General features: G+C 40.1%; 1 long non-coding RNA gene across 1 annotated transcript; it reads right to left on the bottom strand.

The window, feature by feature from the left end:
* Positions 1-11,004: 11,004 nt before the first annotated feature.
* On the bottom strand, positions 11,005-11,713 carry LOC119885473. Its single transcript, XR_005441348.1, has 2 exons — positions 11,517-11,713; positions 11,005-11,353 (listed from the first exon to the last, which is right to left on the bottom strand). It is a non-coding gene; the product is annotated as an uncharacterized LOC119885473 (long non-coding RNA).
* Positions 11,714-11,849: the final 136 nt, after the last annotated feature.

The following is an 11,849-nucleotide window of genomic DNA, read 5'->3' on the forward strand; positions in this document are numbered from 1 at the left end:
CAAAAGTTTCTTCCTTCATAGACCTGTTGAGACATGTTTTTTTAACGGACAATAAAAAAGGCTCCAATAAAGGTTTGTTATTCATGTTGTCTGTATGTTTTAAATATCCTACTCCAGGTTTACTTTAAATCTTCTTATCTTTGAATCCCAAACAATATTTTCATACCCAAGAAAAACTAAATGTACTTTGTAGCAATAGAACAAAAGCACGTTTTCTGCTTTATCAAATGAGCAGCTCTAAATGGTTCCTTGTTTTAGTTGTAAAAATATCTTAAAGAACTCAAAATACAAAGTAGTAGTTAAGTTGTCTGATCTAGTCAAGAATTAAAGTCAGATCTTTTTGTTGCATTTAAACCAAATTCATAGACTGTTTCTGAAACCAGCCTCCATCTCCTGCACCAACTGTTTTTAACTTCCTCGTTCTACAGTGGAAAACGTCAGACTGCTGGAGACAAGTGATCCTACTTCTACTTGAGTCGAATATTTGTAGTACTCTGAAATAAGAAATAAAAATCATGTTAGACATGTTTTAAGTCGTTGTAACGTAAACAACAGCAGTTCTTGGGATCAAAACTAACATTTTAGGGTTTAGCCCCCGATACTTTCACTTTGTACTCCAAACCAATAATCACTATGCTGTGTGTTCAGAGGAGTATATCTGCAGCACCTTAGTGAAGGTTAAACTGTGGTACAGAAATTAGCAATACACATCTTTCCACTTGGTCCATTCCTCCGCTCCAAAACAAACGGGCCAGGTGAATAAAACTGGTAAAACACTAAATAATGCACTTCCAATAGATAAAAATGAGTATCCCAGAGGAGGCTGCTAACATTTGCTCAGATTGTTTCTCTGATGAGTGAAGATCAAGACCTTTTTAACGGGAGCCGAATTATCTGCAGAAATCTCCTCCTCTCCAACACAAATGGAGCAGCTGATTAAAACCAGTAGAAACACTAAATAAAGCAGTTTAAAAGTCAGCGTTTCCCCAATGGTGTTTGGCAGACAACATATGCTGTGAATCATCTGCTAAGCTTGTTTCTCTGATAAGATCTAGACATCCCACGACTAAAATCCATCATCAGTTAAATTATAGCTAAAAACAACCAAGATCTAAAAACTGTAACTTAAACAGTTGGACAATAAGTCAATTTATGACAGCTTCTGGCAGACAACCACAACGCTTAGGCATGCACAAAGGAGACATGAGGCCATTGAGAGGCATTCAAATGAAACGCTTGTTACCTCAATTAAAAGTACACAAATCTCTGGTTTTCAAATTCTCAACATCCCAGCTGTGAGTCCCTGAGTTAAAGCCCTCAGAGCCCAGGACAATGTGATAGTAATCAAGCCTCTCTGGGTTTTCAGGAAGCTTCTGTTTCTGTCTCACGCTGGTCAGATCTCCAGACAGGATGAGTTCTGGATGAGCAGTGTTTGGGTCCATGATCACAGGAGTGTAGGAGACCATCTCCTTCATCTTGTTCCAGATGTTGAAGGTCAGGTTGCCCAGGTGTTTGGCCTCGTCTATCAGAACTCCTGAGACCAGCTCTGGATCCTCCAGCAGGGGGCGCTGCTGGACTCTTTCCACTGCAGCCTTGTAGTTCTGCAGGAATGAGACGTCTTCAGCTCTCAGCTCCTCCTCTGATTGTGTCTGAAAGAGCTGCTATATCTCTGCTCAAAGCTTCAATCTTGACCTTCATCACCTGACTCTTCTGCTCCTCTTCCTCCCTCACAGCAGAGATCCTGGCATCCTTTGCAAATGCTAATTTGCAAATGCTAATTTGCAAAGGATGAATAAAATCAAGCGTTTATTGAATATTTATTGAACACTTGTTATATTGTTATTGAAAAAACTATCACCATAATTATTGTTATTGTTTTATTGTCCAGCCCTAACCTAATGTTGCCGTTGTTGTCCTGTTTTAAGTTTGATGTTGCTATTTGACCCTGTCTTGGCTAGGCCTCACTTGTAAAAGAAATTTTAATCTCCTACTTGAATAAACGTTACATGCTACCAGTCAAAAGTTTGGAAATGTTTAAAAATAGCCTTGTTTTTGAAATTAATGCACATTTTTTGTCCATTATATTAAATTACATATTACAAATTGATCAGAAATACAGTGCAGACATTGTCAATGTTGTAAATGACTGTTGTTGCTGCAAACTTGTATTGATTTGTAATGGAATATCTACAGAGGCCTATAATCAGCAACCATCAGCCCTTTGTTCCAGTGGCACGCTCTGTTTGCTAATCCGAGTTTATAATTTCAAAAGGCTAATTGTTCATTAGAAAACCATTTCGCAATCATGGTAACACAGCTAAAAACTGTTGTGCTGATTAAAGAAACAACAAAACCAGCCTTTTTTTAGACTACTTCAGTATCTGGAGTATCAACAATTGTGGGTTCCATTGCAGCCTCAAAAGGGCCAGAAACAAATAGCTTTCTTTTGAAATTCGTTAGTCTGTTCTTGTTCTGAGAAATGAAGGCTATTCCATGTGGGAAATTGCCAAGAAACTGAAGATCTTGTACAATCCTGTGTACTACTCCCTTCACAGAACAGCGCAGGGTGGCTCTAACCAGACCAGAATGAGGAGTGCGAGGCCCCGGTGCACAACTGAGGGTCTAGTTTGAGAAACGCTCCTCACAGGTCCTCAACTGACACAGTCATTAAATAATACCCAGAAAACACCAGTCTCAACATTAACAGTGGAGAAGTGACTCCAGGACACTGGCCTTCTAGGCAGTTTTAAAGAAAAGGCAATAAAAAGAAGAGATTAGGGCTTAATGACATTTGTGTAGGCCTTTATATTATTTTGTTATGATGATGATGATGATATTGTTAACTAAAGTCAATATGCTTGTTTTTTAGGATTCCTCTGAACTGGATTTACTAAAAAGTAAAGAAATCTATATTTATGGTTTCAAAGCTCAGCTAATCATTGTAATAGCAGTCCAAATATATTCATATTGACCATTTTTATTGATTCATGTAATGCCTGGACTCAGTCATGTAGGAATGTGTATAATGTAACAGAGAAAGCATCTCTGCTGTGCTATTCAGACTTCGGGGACAACTTGTCTCTGTTAGAACATATGCTTGACCCTGAAGCTGGATAAATAACAGGCTCTCTCAGCTGCATTCATTCTAACACACAAGTAGGCTGCATGAAGTAGGTGTGTTGCTGTGAGAAAAGATAATAAACCCAAGAAAGAGACGTGCTTGCCTCAAAGTGTTTATTTAAACAAGAACTGCCATCACATCATACAAGGATTTGTTTTGGATCATGTCACAAGCATAAAATAGGTGCCCTGTTGTTTCTACATTTGTGTCGGTGTGGCGGATAATTAAGTACACAATTTAAGAAAAATATTTAGCGTAACGTAAATTCACATTATGAATGCAAAGAGGGCTTTAGGGACGTTAACAGGGAGGGGTTGAGGACCCTGAAAGTGAAGAACAGCGTTGAGTCTACGCCATAGACTTGACGCAGAAGTATAAATCGCCAGGATCAGAAAAGTTTCTTAAAGCTCTTATGAATAACAGTAAAATACATTCATGGTAGACCCATGGTCTTTGAAGAACACTAACACAGGTCTTTGTTAGTTAACAACACTTGGAACATGGAAAAACACCGGTGTAGAAGTTAATGTTTCATGTCACTTTTTCAACTTTCATCGCGTCATCATTATCAACACCAGTACCACCAAATAAACTCCCTGCCTTACTTACCATAGGGACCACTGGTAATATCCACAGTGGGAATTCATTCCCAGACGTAACAGCTGGAAACAGCTTCTCAGTGAAAGTGTGTGTGAAGGTGTGTATGTGTGTGTTAGTATCAAGAACTCTGATCCTCTGGAGCTTCTTCTTCACTGAGAGATCAGTGGGGGATTTGAGTGGGGAGTGTGTATATTTCCTTTCCAAAACACTAGTGTCCATAATCCAGTATTTGTCTCCTTTCCTTTGGAAAGACTCTGCTGCCATACCTACTAACCAGTATGTACTCTCCCCAACCTTCATGTCCCAGCTGTGAGTCCCTGAGTTAAAGCCCTCAGAGCCCAGGACAATGGGACAGTCAAAGCTCTCTAGGTTTTCAGGAAGCTTCTGTTTCGATCTGAGTATCACGCTGGTCAGATCTCCAGACAGGATGAGCTCTGGATGAGCAGTGTTTGGATCCAGAATTACAGGAGTGTAGGAGACCATCTCCTTCATCTTGAAGGTCAGGTTGCCCAGGTGTTTGGCAAAGTCTATCAGAGCTCCTGAGGGCAGCCAAGTCTTGTCCAGCAGGGGGCGCTGATGGACTCTTACCACTGCTGCCTTGTAGTTGAGCAGGAATGAGACGTCTTCAGCTCTCAGCTCCTCCTCTGTGGCTCTGATTGTGTTTGAAAGCGCTGCTATCTCTCTGCTCAGAGCCTCAGTCTTCATCATCTGACTCTTCTGCTCCTCTTCCTCCCTCACAGCAGCGATCCTGGCCTCCTCTTCCTCTTGTAGAAACTGGTGAAGCTTCTCAAACTGCTCCTTAATCTGCCTCTCTGTGTGTCGGGCCTGGACCTTAATGTGTTCTGCTGTTCGATCACAGTTTCCTTTAACTTGTTCAAAGAGCTTCAGTTTCTCCTGTAAGGGTTTCAGGGATTTCTGTGGTTGTTGTGTGTTTTTGAATCTCTGCAGATGACACACACTGGCTGCTGATGGTCCAGACAGAAGAGTTTGAGTTTCTCAGAATGCAGACTGCAGAGATCACCAGACTCTCCCTCACCTCTCTGATCTCTCTCCAGTAAGAAGGTCTCACACAGGTTCTTTAACACCAAGTTACGAGGCGGGTTTTCACTCTGAGATTCAGTCTTACAAACAGGACACTCACGTGTGTGTTTTGTTCTCCACCAAGTATTCAGACAGTCTTTACAGAAGCTGTGGCTGCATGACAGAACAACGGGGTCTCTAAAAACGTCCTGACAAACAGGACAGGAAAGATCCTCCTCTAATGATACCATTTTGTCTCGTCAACGCTGAAAAAGCGCCAAAAACAAAAAGTTAGCCACTTCACTTACTTCTCTATAAAGTTATTTTCATTTGAGTCGTCCCAGATGACCTCATGAGATTCAGTACCTTTTTACATTTTGTTTCAACCTGTTTAACATGATTCCTCCATACACATTTCTCATCAAACCACAATCCTAGATACTTTCACTCTTTCATATTTTGTCCATACAATGTAAGCTGTGTGTTATTAATATTTCTCTTTCTGGTAAAGAGCATATAGCATGACTTTACGACTGACATCTTAAATCCCCAATCATATGACCATCTTTCAACTTTTAGTATAGCGCTCTGTATGCTATTAGTCACATGTCTAATGCTTTTCCCTCTTTTCCATATAGCCCCATCATCTGCATAAAGTGATGACCCAATATCTCTATCAACATTTACAAAACTGTCATTTATCATGATGTTAAACAAAATAGGGCTTATAGCGCTCCCTTGAGGAATCCTCCGACACAGCATCTCCAACTTTAACACGGAAGGTTCGGTTAGACAGGAAGTCTAAAACCCAGTTGTATAGCCTTCCGCCAATACCTATTTTATGCATTTTTATCAGTAGTCCTTCTCTCCACATTGAATCATAAGCTTTCTCAATATCAAAATATACTGTAGCCATGAACTCTTTCATACTAACCGCCTTTTCTGCCTCATTGCTAACTTTAACTAAAGCGTCTACCACTTTATCCACTAAATCCACTTTGGCATTTGTTTAGCAGTCCTCTTTGCTCTAAATAATATGACAATCTACAGACAATTATCTTTTCCATCCATTTACACAGTTGCGATGTTAAGGCTATATGTCTGTAGTTTCCTGCATTAGTTGTATCTTTACCAGGTTTACCAAAAGGTAGTATCAGAGCACTTTTCCAACCATCAGGCATTACACCTTCTCTCCATATCTTATTGAACAGCTTTAGTATAATTTCCAAGACTTCTTTTGGTAATTGTCTAAACATAGCATAGCATAGTTGATCTTGTCCTGGAGCTGTATATCCACTTCCCTCTAGGACCCTTTTTAACTCTCGTAATGAAAAGTCCATGTCAAGTGCCGATTCATCACATCTTTTTTCTTAGTTCCATCACTATTTGTTCTGAAAATATCCTTTTTCCGTTGTTTATGTATTTCATCTAAATCACTCCCGCTATGTACACTTGCAAACGTCTTACCTAGTAGCTCAGCTTTCTCCTTCTCCATCTATCAGCACTGGGATTTTAACTGATTTTCTTTTCCCACTCATCTTTTTGATCATTGCCCAAATGTCACCCAATTTAACTTCTCTACCAATGGAGGAGCAGAATTGCCTCCATGCATTCTTCTTGGATGACTTAATTATTTTCCGTGCCATAGCCCTCTTTCTTTGATAGTCAATCAGATTGTCTTGGCTCAAATGCTTTCTTAAAATTCTTATTTCATTCTTCATTTTTACATCCATCGTTCCAAATTTTCTTTTTCTTATTCACTGTGCCCTTAGGGATGCAGGTTGTTGCAGCATTAATTTAATCATGGAAGTCACTGCGCACCTATTTACATCACCCTCCATCATTATTCTTTCAGAATACAAAGTTCTCTGAATTTTTCCCAGTTAGCTTAATGAAAACACCATCTCTCTATTACATAATATATTGGAAAGTGATCACTCCCTATGTTGGTATCATTCTTTACATTCCATTCACAAAATTACTCATATTTACTGTGACTAAAGTAAGATCTATACAAGAAACTTAATGTCTTGTAACATTAACCCTGGTACCTCTTCCATCATTAAGGCAAGAAAGTGATCTCTCCTCGATTAGTTCTTCAACTACTTCTCCATTAGTGTCTGTATGGTCCCTTCCCCACAGAGTATTGTGAGCATTAAAGTCTCCACACCATATTTCTCTTCTATCAACACTTTCTGATATCTCATGGAATGTTTGCATTGATAATTTCTTGCACGGTTTATAAAAATTGACTACTTTGATATTTCCTCTGGGACTGCACATTTCTACTACTACACATTCATACTCATTTGGAACAGTTACCCTTCTATATGCTAAAGTATCCTTAATAAATGTTACACATCCTCCACCTTGTTTTCCAATTCTGTCACATCTAACCGAGTTGTAGCCTGGTAGGTCAAAATCCAAATGTGGTCTTAACCAAGTTTCTTGTATACACATAACATCAGGTCTAACTTCCAGATCAGTTACAACCTTCTTGAAATCTTGTCCATTTGCAATTAAACTTCTGGCATTCCAGTGGAGGATATGAAATACCATATTGAGGCTAATCACCTTAAGACACTCCATCATAATTAGTCTGGTTCAACAACTTCTGTGATCCCCAGTAACTCTATGGCTGCCTCTACAATTGTCTTGATTCTATCACTTTTTTTCTTCTGCTGTATTGCCACATTTACAGTATTACAGATGAAAGCAACAAAGTTGGTTTTACCCACAATCAGCATATCTTCATTAATATCCTTTATCCATGGATTTGTTTCTGTTTGCCTCTGACTTGGTGTTGGAGATGAAACCTCAATTACTCGTCTCTTCTCAGACTCTTGGGCTCTATTTACTACTTTCACTTTCCTTGCTGCATCAGCATAAGATACCTGATTAGTTACTTTATATTTCTGTACCTCTCTAGCTTGCCTTTGAACAGGGCATCCTCCAAAAGCAGCGCTATGCTCACCGCCGCAATTACAACATTTCACTTTTGTATCCTGACCACATTTTCCATATTCATGTTCACCTCCACATCTAGCACATCTTTGTTTTCCTTTACATTGTCCAGCAGTGTGTCCCATTCTTTGACACGTGAAACATCTAAGTGGTGCTGGGATAAACTCTCTTACATCATAACTCAGATGTCCCATTCTTACTCTCTTTGGCATAAAAACTTTAAAACTACAGGACTACTGACAGGCTGTCAGTTTTCACCCCTTTTCTTTGCATTTGCAGTCTTGTGGCTTTCACCACTTTCCCTCCTTTCACTTCCTGAATTATCTCCTCCATTGTCATTGCCAAAGGAACATCATAAATAATACCTCTAAGCTTTGCTGCATTCCCGGGGATATGAGTGCTGATCCTTTCCCCATTATGTGTTTCTGTGCAGAGAAACCTCTCTCTTTGCAGTTGGTCTGTAGCAAAGATCAGCAGCCTCCTATTACTCAAATATTTGGCCTTACCCATTTCTTTCTCAATTGCTTTTGTTAGTTTTAGTGGGTGAAAATGCCCCCCTTCTTTTTTGAATGTTATCATCACTTTCCATTCAGTTTGTTCTCATCCTCCTTTCTCACATTTATTTCACTTTTTTGGACATGTGGCTCACCTCCACATCATAGGTTGAACTTTCCTGTTATTATTTAAATCCTGCCATGGCATACTATCACTATCTCCATCCGTACTTTTACCCATGATAATTACATTCACGGCACAGTTGTTGCTTAATTCGCCAAATACCAACGCTCGTCCTCAGCAGCACGCTCAAACACAATTCCGACCTTCTCCGCTCACTTCCGCCAACTCCAAACTTGCTGCTCCCTCACTTCTTCCCTGTCACTTCCTTCTCCTGGTTTGTGCCAAAAGAACAGCACCACAGTGTTTCACATCAGGGCTTTACATACACTGAGCAAAATTGAAAACGTAACTTTTGTTTTTGCACCCGTTCCTCAGAGCTGAACTCAAAGATCTAAGACTTTCTCTATGTGCACAAAAAGCCTATTTATCTCAAATGTGGTTCACAAATCTGTGTTGGTGAGCACTTCTCCTCGATAATCCATCCACCTCACAGGTGTGGCACATCAAGATGCAGGTGTGCTTTAGGCTGGCCACAATAAAAGGCCACTCGATAATGTGTAGTTCCCTCACACAACACAATGCCACAGATGTCGCACGTTTTGAGGGAGTGTGTAGATGTGACATGTTTTATCTCTACTATAAGTAATTGCAAAATTTTGCATCATTTTTGGAGGCTTGAGTACTCACTTTGTTTTTATTTTATAGCTTCTGTCACACTTTACAAGTTTGTGTCGCAGCAAGTGCAATAAAAAGCAGCTTATTGGGACAAGCAAACATTACACTAGTAATAGCACATCATCAAGACCTGTACACAACAAAGCATCTGTTTCCAGTGAGGATGAAATATCAGAACTGTTGTAGCCTTCATCTTCATACTGTTAAAGAATGCTGTACATTTACGAGTAAGTGTAATTTTTAAAGAGTCTTCAATTTTTGGTAAAGCTTTAAAACTTGTTTAATATTGCAGTTGCTCTAAATAACTGAAAGTGTCTATGGCCAACAGCCAATATGACAAATCAGTTAAGATTTGGAACCTGCGACAATGACATGGAAAGTTTCAGCTATTATCCATGTGTTGTACTGCATGTCGACTTGCCTTTACCACTACATTATATTTAAAAGGGTGGACATAACACCTCACAACAGTAAATCCACCAGCACAAACAAAAAAAACAAACAATTGATTTGAATCAAGTGTGCCACCAACTTTAAAATGGAGGATGCTTATTTTGAATTTATATGAAAGAAGAGTATAAAATGGGTCCATTTTTATGGAGGTCATAAATATGGTCAACCTTTCAACAGCTTTGCAAGTCCCATTTTTGTAGCACAAAACAAAAAAAAAAAGAAGTTTTTACAATACACTTCCCACTACTGGACATTGTCATCCTTTAACACGCCTAAGCACATTGTAGGTACAAAGAACAGTGGGCAGAAAAATAAAATGAAGTGGTCTAATCAAAGCTCCACCTCTCAAGAGTCAACCACCTATTAGTTTGGTGAGGCCTTCTTACTTAAGGAGCAGAAGAGTCAGATGATGAAGAAGACTGAGGCTCTGAGCAGAGAGATAGCAGCTCTTTCAGACACAATCAGAGCCACAGAGGAGGAGCTGAGAGCTGAAGACGTCTCATTCCTGCTCAACTACAAGGCTGCAGTAGAAAGAGTCCAGCAGCGCCCCCTGCTGGAGGATCCAGAGCTGGTCTCAGGAGCTCTGATTGACGAGGCCAAACACCTGGGCAACCTGACCTTCAACATCTGGAACAAGATGAAGGAGATGGTCTCCTACACTCCTGTGATCATGGACCCAAACACTGCTCATCCAGAACTCATCCTGTCTGGAGATCTGACCAGCGTGAGACTTGGACAGAAACAGAAGCTTCCTGAAAACCCAGAGGGGTTTGATTACTATCACATTGTCCTGGGCTCTGAGGGCTTTAACTCAGGGACTCACAGCTGGGATGTTGAGGTTGGAGACAGTACACACTGGGTCCTGCAGAGTCTGTAGAGAGGAAGGGAGACATCCGCTTACAGTCTGGATTATGGGGATGCATAAAGATGAATACACAACATGCTCACTACCAGGTCCAGACACAGTTCCCTTAGTAAAGAAACTCCAGAGGATCAGAGTTCATCTGGACTTGAACAAAGGAAAGTTGTCATTCTTTGATCCTGATACCAACACATGCCCCTTCACTGAGAAGCGGTTTCCTGTTACCACTGGGAATGAACTCCCACTGAAGATACTGCCAGTGATCTCTGATAATAATGGCAGTGACATTCATGATTATGTTTTGATGATTTCCCATATTGGTTGGTCAATCCCCCCCAATTACCTTTAAAAAAAAAAAAAGAAAAAAAAGGCTTTATCAATGCTGCCAAAGCATTGAAATAAAATGGATGCTACAGTTTATCTGGGCATTTGTAAAGATAATACTAAGGCAGAGGAGTCCAGAATAATTGTTTTGTATTGAGTGGGCGCCATAGCAACACTGTAACACAACGCTGTATTGCAGATAAGGTCTGTCAAGGCTCCACCTCTCACCCAACTCATAAGACAAATAAGGAAAAAAAATGTTTCCCCAAAGGAGAGATCCTCCAACAGACAATAAAATCAGACCAAAACACACAACTTCCAAGGAGAGAACAGCCACAGTAGGGAAAATGTGAGCTTTGCAACCTCAACCTGCTACAACTCCAAACACTGAGTTTTATTTTTATTAAAAACACAATTCAAGGTGAAGTAACTATTATTGAATGTAAACAGGGGGGCTTAACCAATTTACTTTATGCCATGACATAGACCCTATTGTTCTGTCAGGTAGCAAAAGCTTCTGTAGAGTCTGTCTGTAAAGATGGTGGAAAGTGTAACAAATACTGGAGTTTACAATTTGTAAGAGAAGATCATCAAAGGGTCAAGCACAGTTTGGTGAATTAGAACCGGCCTTCTTTCTTCACTCGAGTCTGAGGCTCTCTACACTCCGAGAAGCTCGAACTCTTCTGTCTGGACCATCAGCAGTCAGTGTGTCTGGTCTGTCAAGTTTCAAAAACACACAACCACAGATTCAGACCCATTACTGTCAGGATTGTGTTATGTCCTCATACAGGTAACTGATTTTAAATCCAAATGCAGGACATGTAACTTAGCAGGTTAACTTCTAATAACTTTTTAACAACCCCAAGTGTACACACTTACAGTGGCAGTTCAAAAGGAAAAGCAGGCCAAATGACAATTAAGGACTCCCCAAAGCCCAAGATAATCCAAACGTTGAACAAATGCAAGTAAAGAAACAAAAATGACAACACAGATATACACAGACAAACGAGCAGGGTGGGAGCACAAACAGGTGATACAAATCAGCGCAATCACGGGCAGAACAAGGGCAGGCAGGCTGATTGACAGAGGATACAAATCACAAACAAGACAGGGAACAGACAGAAAACAGGATCAAGGACAATGAACACAGTAGACAGACCAAAATCAAATAAACAACAACACAGGGAGAGATATTAAACTAAACCCCCCAAA

Source organism: Micropterus salmoides, unplaced genomic scaffold (genome assembly GCF_014851395.1).
Source record: "Micropterus salmoides isolate LMB-PRFRI ecotype aquatic unplaced genomic scaffold, ASM1485139v1 Ms_hic_scaffold_4, whole genome shotgun sequence".
In the NCBI taxonomy this organism is placed as follows: Eukaryota; Metazoa; Chordata; class Actinopteri; order Centrarchiformes; family Centrarchidae; genus Micropterus; species Micropterus salmoides.